Here is an 18,314-nt window from a genome sequence, read left to right on the forward strand (position 1 = left end):
AACAACTGATATCTGAAGAACATGACATGAGAGAAGCTGCAACCTGTGAGTGGCACTTGCTTACGTCTTCTGAGCAATGTGTTATGGTGTGGGGAGTTGCCACCCATTCCTTTTACCCTTGTCCACTTCTTTCCCCAACTGTTACTTACATAATCATTGTACTTTAGAGTAATGGTAATATACCATTGTTGTTGGTGTTTTTCTTTTCCTTTTTTGGTTTTCTAATTGGGCCATGCTTCAAGATCCAAATTTGAACACTGAATTTAACGATGGTTTCCTGTTTGTTTTGTTCTCCAGGCTTTTAGCCCCGTTTCAATACAAAAAAAACCGATGGTAAATCAAACTCAGACCAAAGATAAATAGAAAGAATGATGCTTCTAGATCCAAATTTGAACAGTGAGTTCAACTATGCTTGAGATTGATCCAAATTGCGCGGATTGCTCTGGCTGCCTCGAAGACTCTTCTTTTCCTTGTTCTTTCTCTTATCTATCGCCCTTGTGTTGTGAATTTTTTGGGGTTGTTTTTTTTTTAGAAGGGAGGTTACAGGGGAGGGAAGGGGATATTAATTCATTAAAGTGGATAGTGTGAGAATTTTAGTGCTGTTTTCTGGGGTGGGGTCTTAGTCCGGGTGGGTTTTAGTTTCACCCGGGCCTCGTCCAAAACAAAAAAAGAAAAGAAAAGAAGAGTACATCAAACTAAGACCAAAGAACTAGCTAGAGCCAATGAGCCGAAACTTAGATGGCATATGTCCCTCCTTCCTGTCTAGAGGTTTGTGGTTCCAACCTCATATGATAATAACAAAAAAAAAAAAAAAGCAATTAATAATCCCATATGACCACCAAAAAAAAAAAAAAAAAACAAACAAACAAACGCATATGATATCTATTAATTAATTTATTAATCCAGTTGGGCTACACATTCATGCAATTTTCCATCTAAGTCCATCCAAGCTGGTTCAATATAAAAAAAGTCCAATCTCATTAAATGAAACATGAATTTCACACGTTCCAACCCCCCGGGAAACGTTAACATTTGTTTGCGCATTGAATATGAAACATCGTTCCTTCTTCAACTTTGAAACCGCTATTGGAGAACTTCGAATCTCTCTTAAAATCACTCAAAACTCGATTGTTTTCTCTGCTAAAATTGGTTCTACTCAGGAATCACGAGAAGATTTCGAAAGGAAGAAGAAAAAAACAAACGAAAACAAGAACAAAGACTGCAAAAGGTATGAGAAAAACTACTGTTCATTTAAAATCTCACAATCTCGCGTTTATCCTAGTTGCATTTTAGGTTTACTAGATTGAGTTGCTTCGTTTAGTAGATTGACTTATTCTGATTCTATTTTTTTTGGAATGGAAATGTGTTCTTATTTACATTCAGTTAAGTGGAGTTGCTAATTTTGATTCACTTGATTATTAGTGTGTTCAGTTAGGTTCTTTTGCATGCGAAAATACTTTTCTAACTGTTTGAATGTTTATCACGTTTTATTCAGTACATCAAGGGAGTTCGGTTCAGTGGAGTTAGTCATTTTCATTCACTTGATTGTTAGTGTCTTCAGTTGGGTCATTTTGCATGTAGAAATATTTTTTTGATGATTGAATGTTTATCACGTTTTATTCAGAACATGAATGGCGTTCGGTTCAGTTGAGCTGGTCATTTTCATTCATTTGATTGTTAGTGTCTTCAGTTGGGTCCTTTTGCATGCAGAAATGATTTTCTTGCTAATTGAATGTTTATCACATTTTATTCAAAACATGAATGGTGTCCAGTTCAGTTGAGTTGCTAATTTTGATTCACTTGATTGTTAGTGTGTTCAGTTAGGTTCTTTTGCATGCAGAAATGCTTTTCTAGCTGTTTGAATGTTTATCACGTTTTATTCCGTACATCAAGGGAGTTCGGTTCAGTGGGCTTAGATATTTTCATTCACTTGATTAAAATATGCATGCTTGTGCTTGTCGGTGTATTAAGTGAAGTATTGACCAAATTTTTTTGCCCTTACAGCAAAAATGAAGAAGACAATAGTAACAAAAAAGGAGATGCCACGCTATAACATAAGCATATGTACACATTAAATATATTTATCACCTTTCATTCGAATAAACTCTATTTTGTATTATAAATATATCATGACATTCTGTTTCGAAACCTTACAAAAAACTCACGATTGCAGATGCCAGCCAAAGGCAATAGCAACCGTGTTCAAGGTAATGAGTCAGGAAAAGAAAGATATTGTTGAAGAAACGAGATTCGGTGCACTAGCACATGTCCCAGAAATGAACACCTCTCACAGCCTCTTGAGAGAGCTGATTGATTGCTATGATGACTATAATGGATGCCTGAAAACTCTCCATAGAAAAATATACATAACACCTGACAAGGTAGCAGCTGTGCTGGGCATAAATTATGGAGGTAATACATTTTCCACCTTGCGCTTATTTTGATTCATTGCTTGCTTTATTTTCGGTTCATTTGTGTACAAAAAATAAAACTGAGCCTATTTGATTGGTTAAAATATTGTAGGCAATCATTTTCCTGAAAAAGTTTAGTACGACAGTCTAAATGAGGCAAACAAGCAAATAATTGACGGCTTCAAATGTGTTATGTTGGCATCTTTGACAAAATCTGTCCTCGATACGAGTGTTGAAGGGGAAGAGAACCGGCAGAAATTTTGGAGGAATTTTGTCATCTTCGTCCAGAAATGCTTCTTTCCACCAATGACGGTAAGCACGGCCTCCCCGATCTATAAGCCGCCTGCCCTTCGTGTGGACAACATTTGACAGTGGGATTGGGCAAATCATGTCCTGACCTTCTTGAGGAAGGGGATTGAAAACAGGAGAAAGGGAAAGAAACAGTCCGTTAACGGCTGTGTGTTTGTTTTGATGCTAATTTATTTCCATGAATCCAAGTTCCCTCGCTTGGATGCAGCTGATGCTCCTGGGCCACCGTGGGTGGCCCACTGGACACTGAAGATGATGCTTGACCGGATTTCTCAGGAAGCAACTGATACAATGGTAAATTAAACAAAAATTTCCCCTGAAATTTTGGTTCAGATACTTCTAAAATACTCTGCTAACTAAATAAGCTTGTGTTTTAGGGACTTCTATACAGAGCACAATTAAGGGAAGAAAAGACAAAAGAAAAGAAGGTAGAAAAGAAAACAATTTTTCTGAAGGAGGAAGAGAAGGGAAAGCGGAAGAAAGAAAAAAAAAGAAGATTGTTGTTGTGGATTCTTCTTCGGAAGAAGACAGTTTTTCTGAATTTGAATCCGAATCTGAATCCGTGAAAGCACCACCAGCCAAAAGAACAAGACAACAGAGCCTGGTGAAAAAAAACAAAAGATTGTTCTGGCAGATTCGAAAATAACAAGCGAATCTGAAAGCAGCCCCATGGATTCAGAAAGAACAAGTGAATTCGAAAGCCAGTAAGTTTGATGTTCATTTGGTTTTGTTTTGCTTGTATTTAGTTAAAATTGTTCTTATGCGCTTGTTCTTATGTATTGCAGAGCAGAAGAAGAAATTGAAAAAATAAGGACAAAGAAAAGAAAACAACCACAGAAGGTGGTTAGAAAAGAAAGCAAAAAAGGAAGCATGTGCCGACGGATTCGAAGAGCACAAACGAATCTGAAAGACAGTAAGTTTGGGAATTGATCATTTTCGATTCATTTCTGTGATTGTATAATGTTCATCTGGTTTAGTTTGGCTTTTCTTTGCTGAAAATTATTTGTGTGTGCTTGTTAAGTAAATTACAGCTGTGATATTGTTCTCCGGTATAAATTCGATGTGTTTGTATGTGTTGCAGAGAAAAAAAATCGAAAAACTCTGACATTGAAAAGAAAACAACTGGAGAGGGATGTAAAAATACAAAGCAAATCAAGCAAGATTGTTCTGACAGATTCAGAAAGCAAACTTGAGCGAGTAAGTTTCTGAAATCATATCTTAGGTTAATTGATACTTTTATTTTAGCTTCATTGATACTTATTTTATGAATTTCAGAAGTGAACCAGTAAGGGTCAGCGCTGCCGAAAGAAGAAGAGAGGCGTTGCAGCTGTTAAAAGAAAAAAGAGCAAAGATAAGAAATGATGGAGCTCAGACAACAAATGTTGCTCCGGATCGCTTTGACTCGACATAGACGCGAAATGATTTATCCGAGATGTAAGATTCGGTTTCTTATATCGAGTTCTTCTTCTTTGTTTGCTAACTTTTCCGAAAACCTCTTCTAATTCCTCTGGATTCATTGAGTAATATTCATTATTTTTCTTAGACTGCCGACTGTAAATCTAGGCAGTGAACTTCTCTTACAGAGTCAGACGAGCTCCACACCGTCTGTAAATGCCCTAGCTAATACCAGGTATATTTGTTCATTGCAGGCTTTAACTTTGATTCCTTGGATTCCAAAAATGTATTTAAGATATTTCTAGACCTTTGCTTTTAATCTTGGTTGCTGATTTTAATTTGGTATCCTTTTTATAGGAAAAATACCCCAGAAATCCCAGTAAAAGTTTTTAGAAGAAAGAAAATCCATCAAAAACAGAGTTTACAAACTCCACTTGTGTAAGTTGAAAATATTTATGTTGGTCTTTTAGATTTAGATAATAATTTTTGTTTAATTAATCACATGGAATTGGTGTTTAAATGTTAGTAGCACTAGACCTGCTCCTGACCTACAAATCATTAAGGTTCGAGAAGAAACTCGTTCTCAACCTTTAGATATGTGAGTTTTTCAATGTACAGATTAAGGTTTCTCAGTACCTATTCTAATCGTTCAACATTGGCTTCTTCCTTGTTTACATTCTTTAGATTTCCTATTGCGGTGTCTCTTCCGAGTTCTTTTAAGGAAGAGCTAATAAAAGATGCCTTTTCCTATGTCCCTTCTGAAAGTATAACACAAGAAACTTCTGTTAATGAGTAAGTTGCACATAAAATTCTTTTTATTAGTTTTAATGGTATAGGATAATAATTTGGGGTCATTATTGAACTATTTTCTATTTAATGCAGTAGCCCTTCGGAACCGCAACAACAGCCATACGAAGAAGCACCGGCAGAGCAATCGGAACAAGAAGCACCTGTCGATGTGTAAGTTTTACTACTTGTTTAAAACTGGATAATTTTGGTTCATTACATGCTTTACTTGTGGATCATTTGAATCCAGAAATCAATTTCATGTGTTCTTATATTGGACTCTCATCTATTTGTTACAGCTGTCCTCTGGAACCCGAAAATAGGCCGGTGAGGAATCTTCCCCGACGAGGACGAAGCCAGAACCTCTGTTGAATGTGTAAGTTTTAATTAATATCATTTTTTATAATCTTTCGTGTTATATGATATTGCCTTTCTATTGTTCCTTTAAGTTGTAATTAGAATTTTTTTCTTAGTTTTAATGGTACAGGACAATAATTCTGGGTTGTTACTGAACTCTTTTCTGTTTAATGCAGCAGCCCTCCCGAAGAACAACAGTAGCCGTGCTAAGAAGCTCTGGTGGCTGGCAATTGGAAGAAAAAGCATAGCCTGATTTGTAAGTTTTCTGCTTGTTCAAATATGCATAATTTCGGTTCATTCCATGGTTTAATTGTGGTTCAGTTGAATCCAGAAATCAATTATTCTCTTCTGTTTGTTATAACTGCCCTCCAAAATCCGAAAGTAGGCCGGCGAGGGATCTTCACCGAGGAAGACGAAGCTAGAACCTTCGTTGAATATGTAAGTTTTAATTAGTATCATTTTTTTATTATATTTCATGTTATATGATATTGCTTTTACATTATTGCTTAAAACTTTACTATGTCATCTTGTAGTGTTGCTCGTCCTTCTTTGTGGGAACATGATGCACCTTTATTCGACCTTGGCATAAGTCCCCCGACATCTCAACCAACTCCCCCGACCTCTCAGCCGACGGTGACATGGCTTGAAATCCTGGCAGAGGCGGTGATAGATGCTGGGGTGGCAACGGCATTGAAATTTGCTGACGCAACAAGTGCCGAGCCGACCTTCACAGCCGCTGAAGTGTACAAAACTCCAGAAAAAGAGAAAGAAACCACGAAAGAGCTGAAGGAAAATTTTTATCATTGGACAACACATGTGAAAGAAACCAAAGATAGTACCAACGAAATATGACGCTATATTCGTCTTGAAGCATGAAGTGAATTTCGAGGGACTTAGACATCATTTCTTGTCTCTAATGGTATTTCTAAAGACTCTTATACCGCATATCTCATAAATTTTCTTCCTATAGGTGGTCAATGCACATTGTATGATTCTCAACGACATAAAATGTCCTCGGTTTCAGGAAGATATATACTGTATGCCGACGGATATGGTGGTAAGCCAAATTTTTTATTCCCTGAATAATTTACTGGTTCATTTGAGATTTGATTGAGATTCATTTTGCAGATGTTTATGTTGGAAAACCATGGCGAGAATTACATTGATCCAAAGACCAACATGGCCTACCGGATGGATGTCGATTAGTATGCCCACTATTGCCATTTTCTTGACAAAAAAAAACTCACATCGCATCCATTTGTAAGTTGTGATTTCTAAAAATTCTTTCATAATTCTCTCGTTTGCTATCGTTTGGACTGAAATTTTCTATCATTTTCCCAAACTTCAGCTGTTTGTGCTGATTTGCAATAGAGGACACTGGTGGTTGTGGATTACCGATGTCCAGAAAAAGGCATTCTATGTGTTTGACCCTGTGAACAAGAAGAAAGATGAAATACCTTACTTGAGAATTAAACTGAACAAATTTATTGTAAGTTATTTAAATCATACATATTTTCTTGTAAATTATTCAAACATGAGTAGAATTCGGTTCATTAGAGTTGGTGATTTGTATTCAGTTCATCCTTAAGTGTTCAGTTGAGTTCTTTTCCATGCACAAATGCTCCCCTTGCTGATTGAATGTTTATCACGTTTTATTCAGAACATGAACAGAGTTCGATTCATTGTTGTTGCTGATTTACATTCACTTCATCCTTATGTGTTCACTTGGGTTCTTTTGCATGAACAAAATGTTTTCTTGCTGATTTAATGTTTATCATGTTTTATTCAGAACATGAACAGAGTTCGGTTCATTGTAGTTGCTAATTTTCATTCACTTTTTGTATGCCTTTCAGGGATTAATAATCTCCCAGATGAGTGTTTACACTGGGGCGGAACCCTTCATGGAAGACGGAGAGGGAGAAGAAGCAGAGTATATCAGGATGAATGGTCAATATACAAGGTAAAAATCTTTCTCTTCTATAGTGCTATTTTTAATGTGTTTTATTTTGTATACTATTAATCATATTTTACTTAATTCTTGCTTAACTATGATTGTGCAATATACGTCATGAAATGGCTTGAAACAATTGATCATCGAAAGATCAAAAAATGGAAGAGGTATCAATATAAAGCTTGGACACAAGTAAGTAGTTTCTAAATTAATAAAATTCTTTCATTTCTTATTTCAGTTGGATTCATTTCTTATGTAACTAATTCCTTTCAATTGAAATTTAGGAAGGGATTGATGCCTTCAGACTCGAATATGGTCCAAATATTCTGCTACACAAACTGAACAAAATTAGAGACCAAGTGATTCGGGCATCTGAAGCAATAAGACTCCCGAAGCCATCTACTGCCCTCTCCAATCCTTATTGTAAATTCACATCTGGGGATATATATAGTAAATAGGATATACATTGTTTGACTGGTTGTAATTAACACTATTTTGTTTAACTTGTTTAAAAAAGCAAACACTGCTTCTTTCAATGTATATATGTGAATATTAATGTAAATGTTAATGTATATATCTGATTCAAGATGGATTAGTCATTGTCTTATCGGTCTGAGATGTTAATGTATATAACTGTTGGAACTATCTGACTGCTATTTTGTTACAAGTTCACAGTGAATGGAATCATGGTATTTATCAAACATTAAGAGTCTGAAAAACACAAATGAACTGAAATTAATACACTGGATGAACCGAAAAAGTGCATATATCAGTATTCAATTTCAGAAACACATGAACTCTTTGACATAACAAAATAAATTGACTATTCAATAAACAAAAAAGTGACTATTCAATAAAGAATTTCAAAAAGCTAATTTCAAACACATAAAAGTAACTATTCAATAAAGACTAACACTAGTCATAAATTAACCCTCCTATAACTTCAATGAACCAAAATTTGCTCATAAATGAATGGAAGTTTATGTTAATAAAAACTGAAACTCCTATAATCCTCTCCAGAATAATTCATATCTGGTGCATTGTAACGGCTTGAGCTTGACTGAATCGTTGATCCGCCGTCTAAAAGGTTCAACTGCAAAAGAGAAAATAAATCGTATATTAGCAAAATACGCAAATGAATTTTTCCCTAATCGAAAGTAAATCAATTTTACCTCGCTTGGAGCTGGCTTTTTCTTTTTCTTCGTGGCGTTTGAGATCTTTTTTTCCAGGTTTGATCCCAGTCAGTTCTTGGGCCGGCCTCTTGTTCTGACATGTGGCGGGCTTCGAAGGTCGTTCACGTCGCTCAACGTCGCTTCTTCGTGGGATAACAAATTTTTTTCTTTGCTTCTCGCTTGATATTCTTGCATATCGGCCATGACATTATCAAAGGCCCGGTGCAGAATTCCGGTCAGCTCCTCGGACTCTGATGCAAATTCGCAGATATTGTGCGATCGAAATACCAAATCGTCAAATCTCTTGCTTCTCGGCTCCAGTAGAGGCTCATCTTGGATGCTCTTGATGTGTGTGTGCCTCCTCTTTATGTTCTTGCTCCAGTGTTCCGGTATGTATTTCAGTGCCACGTTATCTACTCACTTGAAGCTTAAGACGCTCAGGGAATGGTGGCACAGTATGCCCCTTGACTCGAACAACAGGCACTGACACTTTACCTCTCGCGATACTGCGTCGTAGGTGACAAAAAACTTGTTGAACGTGGAGTTAGAAACCTGCTCTACGACTTCGTACGTTGTGAAACCTAGGGTGGAATTCACTGATCTTGTGATGCAGTTCACCTTTCCTCAGAATTGTTCTTGAACTTCCCTGAACTTCTCGTGGGTATAAACATGCTGAAACCGAGCCTCTATTGCTGATTTTGTTGTGCACGGTATCACACGGTGTGAAAATCTGCAGCATCGAATTCTCTCACTCTTTGCTCTCTGCTTGCTAAGCAATTGTCGTATTGTTTCACAAATTGACTCAAGGATATGTTGCGTGTGATGAACTTATTGAAAAATGCGTGCATGCTCTCGCTCCTTTGTGTGCTTCTCATCCCGGTCCAGAAGTGGTGATCCAGGTAAACTAGAATTTATATATGCCGATCTTCGTATGCTCTGCAGATTGAACCGAAAACATGAGCTGGGATAGACCGAAATATGAGCATGTTTTAATCAAAAAGTAAAGGCATAAAAATAATTCAAATTAAAATCTCAATTACCTGAGAGCCACTTGTTGCATCCGAGGCCGTACTTTGTGACGAAATCGTTCTAGTTTCTCTTGAATGCGTCTTTTATGAAAGAGTTCCGAACGATGTGACTCATCTCTTATTCGATTTCTTCATGTTGCTTGAAGCCATTTAGTTTGCTTGGGATCTTTTTCATGATGTGCCAGATGCACCACCGGTGAATTGTTGTTGGCATGCACATCTTGATGGCCCTTTGCATTGATGCGCATTGTTCTGTGAGAATCCCTTTTGGTGCCTTCCTTCCCATGCAACGGAGCCACAACTCGAATAGCCATTTGAATGACTGGATGTCCTCGTTTCTCATCAGGGCACATCCGAGAGGTGTCGACTGACCGTGCTGATTCATGCCCACAAAAGAACCAAAAACCAGATTGTACCTGCATATATTGACACTGTCACAAAGTGATGAATCAAAATGTGTGGATTTGGTGAATGTAAAGACTTAATTTGGGTGAATCGAATACCTTTTTGTGTTGTAGGTGGTGTCAAATGAAACCACGTCTCCGAAATACTCGCATGTAGCCCTGCTTCTTGTGTCGGCCCAGAATGCAATTTTGATGGAGTGGTCGCCTTCGAGGTTGAGCTCGAAAAAGAAATTTTGGTTCTTCTCTTTCATTCTTAATAGGTACTTTCCGAATTCTTTGGCATTGTCTTGTTTAGAAATATTTTGTACTTCCCTTGTGATGTAATTTCTCACGTTTTTTTCTATAAAACTTAGTTCCCGGTGACTGCCGGCTGCTGTTATGAATGATTGGTAAGTTTTGCTCGGTCCGATTCTGGCTTCCTCGTTGGTTTCGATGGTGTGATGCACAAACATGCTTAGCTCCTTGTGTTGTTTGAACATCTCTTCCCGGTTTGGACAGCAGGGGTGTGAATGATTCAAAACAGCTTTGGAAATTCTCCAGAGATTGACGTCCTTTAATATGTGTACGTAGATCCTGGCTGGACAGTTTATGCCGGCTGAGGGATTTGTCTTCAGAGTTGGAGATTCTTGGATTTTCACCTCCCATCTCTGGTGCATACGATTAGTTGATTCTTAATCTCGTCTCTCTTTCGAGTCGTGTTTCTTATTTTGGTAGAAAAACTGGAAAGTTTGGAATAATTTTTGTAGAACTTTCTGGCTTCTTCTAGTGTCTTGAAAATCATCCCAACTTTTGGGATAAATTGTTCATCCACAACACACCTGGTCTGCAGAATGAACCGAACATGTTATTATGGTTAAACAATTGTATAGTACTAAATGAACGGCACATTATCCATTATATAAATTCAAATTCAAACAGCTTTCTGCATAATGAACCGAACACGTTATTATGGTGAAACAATTGTATAATACTAAATGAACGAAACATTATCCATTATGTAAATTCAAATTCAAATGACTTTCTGCATAATGAACCGAACATATTATTATGGTGAAAAAATTGTATAGTACTAAATGAACGGAACATTATCCATTATATAAATTCAAATTCAAACAGCTTTCTGCATAATGAATCGAACACGTTATTATGGTGAAACAATTGTATAGTACTAAATGAACGGAACATTATCAATTATATAAAATCAAATTCAAAACACTTGTGTCTACAAATTAGAGATTATCAATTCAATTCAATTCAATTCAATTGAGAACACCTACGTCCATTCAATTCAATTCAATTCAATTTAGCAATTTGGTGCACAAAATTGTGATCTCAGGCAACGGCGCCAAAAACTTTGTACGCACGTCTTAATAAATTGTTTTTCATCCACAACTTCGATACAACTAACCAGCAAGTGCACTGGGTCGTCCAAGTAATAAACCTTACGTGAGTAAGGGTCGATCCCACGGAGATTGTTGGTATGAAGCAAGCTATGGTCACCTTGTAGATCTCAGTCAGGCGGATATAACATAGTTATGGAGTTTTCGAAAATATATAATAAAATAAGGATAGAAATACTTATGTAAATCATTGGTGAGAATTTCAGATAAGCGCATAGAGATGCTTTCGTTCCTCTGAACCTCTGCTTTCTTGCTGTCGTCATCCAATCAATCCTACTCCTTTCCATGGCTGGCTTTATGTAAGGACATCACCGTTGTCAATGGCTACTTTTAATCCTCTCTGGAAAATGGTCCGATGCGCTGTCACTGCATGGCTAATCGTCTGGAGGCATCACCCTTGCCAATGGCTGCATCCTATCCTCTTGTGAAAATGGTCCAAATGCTCTGTCACAGCACGGCTAATCATCTGAGGTTCTCGATCATACTGGAATAGGATTCACCCTCCTTTTGCGTCTGTCACTACGCCCAGCACTCGCGAGTTTGAAGTTCGTCACAGTCATTCAATCCCAGAGTCCTACTCGGAATACCACAGACAAGGTTTAGACTTTTCGGACTCTCATGAATGCCGCCATCAATCTAGCTTATACCACGAAGATTCTGATTAAGAGATCCAAGAGATACTCATTCAATCTAAGGTAGAACGGAAGTGGTTGTCAGGCACGCGTTCATAGGGAATGATGATGATTGTCACGTTCATCACATTCAGGTTGAAGTGCGAATGAATATCTTAGAAGCGGAATAAGTTGAATTGAATAGAAAAACAGTAGTACTTTGCATTAATCTTTGAGGAACAGCAGAGCTCCACACCTTAATCTATGGAGTGCAGAAACTCTACCGTTTGAAGATACATAAGTGAAAGGTTCAGGCATGGCCGAATGGCCAGCCCCCAAAACGTGATCACAGGATCAAAAATACAATCCAGGATGTCAAATACAATAGTAAAAAGTCCTATTTATACTAAACTAGTTACTAGGGTTTACAGAAGTAAGTAATTGATGCATAAATCCAATTCCGGGGCCCACTTGGTGTGTGCTTGGGCTGAGTTTGAATGTTACACGTGTAGAGGTCAATCTTGGAGTTGAACGCTAGTTTGTAACGTATTTCTGGCGTTCAACTCTGGCTTGTGACGTGTTTCTGGCGTTTAACTCCAGATAGCAGCGTAGAACTGGCGTTCAACGCCCTTTTACGTCATCTAAACTCGGCCAAAGTATGGACTAATATATATTGCTGGAAAGCCCTGGATGTCTACTTTCCAACGCAATTGGAAGCGCACCATTTTGAGTTCTGTAGCTCCAGAAAATCTACTTTGAGTGCAGGGAGGTCAGAATCCAACAGCATCAGCAGTCCTTCTTCAACCTCTGAATCTGATTTTTGCTCAAGTCTCTCAATTTCAGCCAGAAAATACCTGAAATCATAGAAAAACACACAAACTCATAGTGAAGTCCAGAAATGTGAATTTAACATAAAAACTAATGAAAACATCCCTAAAAGTAACTAGATTCTACTAAAAACATACTAAAAATAATGCCAAAAAGCGTATAAATTATCCGCTCATCACAACAATAAACTTAAATTGTTGCTTGTTCCCAAGCAACCGAAAATCAAATAGGATAAAAAGAAGAGAATATACTATAGATTCCAAACTATCAATGAAACATAGCTCCAATTAAATGAGCGGGACTTGTAGCTTTTTGCCTCTTGAATAGTTTTGGCATCTCACTTTATCCATTGAAGTTCAGAATGATTGGCGTCTATAGGAACTCAGAGTTTAGATAGTGTTATTGATTCTCCTAGTTCAGTATGATGATTCTTGAACACAGCTATTTTATGAGTCTTGGCCGTGGCCCTAAGCACTTTGTTTTCCAGTATTACCACCGGATACATAAATGCCACAGACACATAATTGGGTGAACCTTTTCAGATTGTGACTCAGCTTTGCTAAAGTCCCCAATTAGAGGTGTCCAGGGTTCTTAAGCACACTCTTCTTTTTCTTTGGACCTTGACTTTAACCGCTCAATCTCAAGTTTTCACTTGACACCTTCACGCCACAAGCACATGGTTAGGGACAGCTTGGTTTAGCCGCTTAGGCCATGATTTTATTCCTTTAGGCCCTCCTATCCACTGATGCTCAAAGCCTTGGGATCCTTTTTATTTACCCTTGCCTTTTGGTTTTAAGGGTTATTGGCTTTTTGCTCTTGCCTCTTGGTTTTAAGAGCTTTTGGCTTTTTCTGCTTGCTTTTTCTCTTTTTTTTTTTTGCCTATTTTTTTTTTTGCAAGCTTTGTTCTTTGCTGCTTTTTCTTGCTTCAAGAATCATTTTTATGATTTTTCATATTATCAAATAACATGTCTCCTTATCATCATTCTTTCAAGAGCCAACATATTTAACATTCTTAAACAACAACTTCAAAAGACATATGCACTGTTCAAGCATTCATTCAGAAAACAAGAAGTATTGTCACCACATCAATAAAATTAAACTAAGTTCAAGGATAAATTCGAAACTCATGTACTTCTTGTTCTTTTGAATTAAAACAGTTTTCATTTAAGAGAGGTGATGGATTCATAGGACATTCATAACTTTAAGACAAAGTTACTAAATACTAATGATCATGTAATAAAGACACAAACATGGATAAGCACTTAACATAGAGAAAACGAAAAACAGAAAATAAGAACAAGGAATGAGTGCACCTTAGTGATGGTGGCGTTTCCTTCTTGAGGAACCAATGATGTCCTTGAGCTCTTCTATGTCTCTTCATTGTCTTTGTTGCTCCTCCCTCATTGCTTTTTGATCTTCTCTTATTTCATGAAGGATGATGGAGTGCTCTTGATGTTCCACCCTTAATTGTCCCATGTTGGAGCTTAATTCTCCTAGGGAGGTGTTGATTTACTCCCAGTAGTTTTGTGGAGGAAAATGCATTTGAGGCATCTCCGGAATCTCATGGTGATGAGCTTCATGCGTCTCTTGAGATCCATGAATGGGCTCTCTTGCTTGCTCCATCCTTTTCTTAGTGATGGGCTTCTCTTCCTCAATGGGAATGTCTCCTTCTATGAAAGCTCCAGCTGAGTAACATAGATGGCAAATAAGATGAGGAAAAGCTAGCCTTGCCCCAGGAGAGGGCTTTTCGGTTATTTTGTAGAGTTCAAGGGAGATGACTTCATGAACTTCTACTTCCTCTCCAATCATGATGCTATGAATCATGATGGCCCGATCCACAGTAACTTCAGATCGGTTGCTAGTGGGGATGATGGAGCGTTGGATGAACTCCAACCATCCTCTAGCCATAGGCTTGAGGTCCAGTCTTCTTAATTGAACCGGCTTGCCTTTGGAGTCAATCTTCCATTGAGCTCCTTCCACACATATGTCCATGAGAACTTGGTCCAACCTTTGATTAAAGTTGACCCTTCTAGTGTAGGGGCGTGCATCTCCTTGCATCATAGGCAAGTTAAACACCAACCTCACATTTTCCGGACTAAAATCTAAGTATTTCCCCCGAACCATGGTGAGATAATTCTTTGGGTTCGGGTTCTTACTTTGATCATGGTTCCTAGTGATCCATGCATTGGCATAGAACTCTTGAACCATTAGAATTCCGACTTGTTGGATGGGTTTTGTTAGAACTTCCCAACCTCTTCTTTGGATTTCATGTCGGATCTCCGGATACTCATTTCTCTTGAGCTTGAAAGGGACCTCGGGGATCACCTTCTTCTTGGCCACAACATCATAGAAGTGGTCTTGATGAGCTTTGGAGATGAATCTTTCCATCTCCCATGACTCGGAGGTGGAAGCTTTTGTCTTTCCTTTCCCTTTTCTAGAGGATTCTCCGGTCTTAGGTGCCATCAATGGTAATGGAAAAACAAAAAGCTTATGCTTTTACCACACTAAACTTAGAATATTGCTCGCCCTCGAGCAAGAGAAGAGAGAATAGATGAAGAAGAAGAAAAAAATATGGAGGAGAGGAGGGAGTGGTGTATTCGGCCAAGAAGAGAAGAGAGGGTTGTGTTGTGTGAAAATGAGGAAGAATGGAGGGCTATATATAGGGAAGGGAGGGGGGGTAAGGTTCGGCCATAAGGGTGAGTTTTGGGTGGGAAATTGATTTTGAATTTTGAAGGTAGGTGGAGTTTATGAGGTAGGTTTATGGGAAAGAGTGGATGGATGTGAGTGGTGAAGTGGTGATAGGGAAAAGAGATTGAGGTGATTGGTGAAGAGTTTTGGAAAAGAGTGTTTATGGGATTGTGTGAAAGAGGGGTGAGAAGAAGTGAGTGGAGGTATGTGGAGATCCTGTGGGGTCCACAGATCCTGAGGTGTTCAAGGATTTACAACCTTGCACCAAATTGGGCATGCAAAATGCCCTTGCACACAACTCTGGGCGTTCAGCGCCAGATTGGTGCTTGTTCTGGGCGTTGAACGCCCATTTGTTGCCCATTTCTGGCGTTGAACGCTAGAACCATGCTTGTTCTGGGCGTTCAGCGCCAGCTCTTCTCCAGGGTGCAATTCTGGGGTTCAAATGCCCAGATGCTGCCTATTTTGGGCGTTCAGCACCAGAACCATGCTCTGTTCTGGCGTTGAACACCAGCCAGATGCTTCTTACTGGCGTTTAAACGCCAGTAAGGTCTTCCTCCAGGGTGTGATTTTTCTTCTGCTGTTTTTGATTTCGTTTTCAATTTTTATATTTATTTTGTGACTCCACATGATCATGAACCTAATAAAACATGAAAGAACAATAAAATTAGATAAATAAAAATTGGGTTGCCTCCCAACAAGCGCTTCTTTAATGTCAATAGCTTGACAGTGGGCTCTCATGGAGCCTCACAGATGTTCAGAGCATTGTTGAGACTTCCCAACACCAAACTTAGAGTTTGGTTGTGGCCTCCCAACACCAAACTTAGAGTTTGACTGTGGGGGCTCTGGTTGACTTTGTTTTGAGAGAAGCTTACTGTGCCTCTTTTCCATGTTTACAGAAGGGTAACCTTGAGTTGTAAATATAAGGGAGTCCTCATTCAATTAAAGGACTAATTCACCTCTATCAACATCAATCACAGCTCTTGCTGTGGCTAGGAAAGGTCTTCCAAGGATGATGGATTCATCCTCATCCTTCCCAGTATCAAGGATTATGAAATCAGCAGGGATGTAAAGGCCTTCAACCTTTACTAACACGTCCTCTACTTGTCCATAAGCCTGTTTTCTTGAATTGTCTGCCATCTCTAATGAGATTTTAGTAGCTTGCACCCCAAAGATTCCCAGTTTCTCTATTACAGAGAGGGGCATGAGGTTTATCCTTGAACCAAGGTCACACAGAGCCTTTTCAAAGATCATGTTGCCTATGGTACAAGGTATTACGAACTTTCCAGGATCCTGTTTCTTCTGAGACAATGTCAGTTGATCCAGATCACTTAGTTCATTGGTGAACAAGGGAGGTTCATCTTCCCAAGTCTCAATACCAAATAATTTGGCATTCAACTTCATGATTGCACCAAGGTACTTGGTAACTTGCTCTTCAGTAACATCCTCATTCTCTTCAGAAGAGGAATACTCATCAGAGCTCATGAATGGCATAAGGAGGTTTAATGGAATCTCTATGGTCTCTAGATGAGCCTCAGATTCCTTTGGTTCCTCAAAGGGAAACTCCTTATTGATCACTGGACGTCCCAGGAGGTCTTCCTCACTGGGATTTACGTCCTCCTCTTCCTCTCCAAGTTCGGCCGTGTTGACTATGTCAATGGCCTTGCACTCTCCTTTTGGATTTTCTTCTGTATTGCTTGGGAGAGTACTAGGAGGGATTTCAGTGATCCTTTTACTCAGCTGGCCCACTTGTGCCTCCAAATTTCTAATGGAGGACTTTGTTTCATTCATGAAACTTACAGTGGCCTTAGATAGATCAGAGACTAAGTTTGCTAAATTAGAGGTATTTTGTTCAGAGTTCTCTGTCTGTTGCTGAGTGGATGATGGAAAAGGCTTACTATTGTTAAACCTATTTCTTCCACCATTATTAAAGTCTTGTTGAGGCCTTTGATCCTTCCATGAGAGATTTGGATGATTTCTCCATGAGGGGTTATAGGTGTTTCCATAAGGTTCACCCATATAATTCACCTCTGCTATTGCAGGGTTTTCAGGATCATAAGCTTCTTCTTCAGAAGATGCCTCTTGAGTACTGTTGGATGCAGCTTGCATTCCATTCAGACTCTGAGAAATCATATTGACTTGCTGAGTCAATATTTTATTCTGAGCCAATATGGCATTCAGAGTATCAATTTCAAGAACTCCCTTCTTCATAGGCGTCCCATTACTCACAGGATTTCTCTCAGAAGTGTACATGAACTGGTTATTAGCAACCATATCAATGAGTTCTTGAGCTTCTGTAGGCATTTTCTTTAGGTGAATGGATCCACCTGCAGAAGTATCCAATGACATTTTAGCCAATTCAGATAGACCATCATAGAATATATCCAGGATGGTCCATTCTGAAAGCATGTCAGAAGGATACTTTTTGGTCAGTCCTTTGTATCTCTCCCAAGCTTCATAGAGGGATTCACCTTCTTTCTGTCTGAAGGTCCGAACATCCACTCTAAGCTTACTCAGCTTTTGAGGAGGAAAGAACTTGGCTAAGAAAGCCTTGACCAGCTTATCCCAAGAGTTCAGGCTATCTTTGGGTTGAGAGTCAAACCATATTCTAGCTCTGTCTCTCACAACAAAAGGGAAAAGCATGAGCCTGTAGATTTCAGGATCTACTCCATTAGTCTTAACAGTATCACATATCTGCAAGAATTCAGTTAAGAACTGAAAAGGATCTTCAGATGGAAGTCCATGAAACTTGCAGTTCTGCTGCATCAGAGAAACTAATTGAGGTTTAAGCTCAAAATTGTTTGCTCCAATGGCAGGAATGGAGATGCTTCTTCCATGTAAATTGGAATTAGGTGCAGTAAAGTCACCAAGCATCCTCCTTGCATTATTATTATTTTCGGCTGCCATCTCCTCTTCTTGTTCGAAAATTTCTGAAAGGTGCTTGCTGGATTGTTGTAATTTAGCTTCTCTTAGTTTC

At 38.6% G+C, this 18,314-nt stretch overlaps 1 non-coding gene across 1 annotated transcript; it reads left to right on the forward strand.

Moving 5' to 3' along the window:
- The first annotated feature begins 17,740 nt into the window (after positions 1 to 17,740).
- LOC148575025 (small nucleolar RNA R71) lies at positions 17,741 to 17,848 on the forward strand. Its single transcript, XR_015905631.1, has one exon. It is a non-coding gene; the product is annotated as a small nucleolar RNA R71 (small nucleolar RNA).
- The last annotated feature ends 466 nt before the right edge of the window (positions 17,849 to 18,314 follow it).

The sequence above is a fragment of the Arachis ipaensis genome, chromosome B2 (assembly GCF_059453495.1).
Source record: "Arachis ipaensis isolate K30076 ecotype BB chromosome B2, ASM5945349v1, whole genome shotgun sequence".
Lineage (NCBI taxonomy): Eukaryota > Viridiplantae > Streptophyta > Magnoliopsida > Fabales > Fabaceae > Arachis > Arachis ipaensis.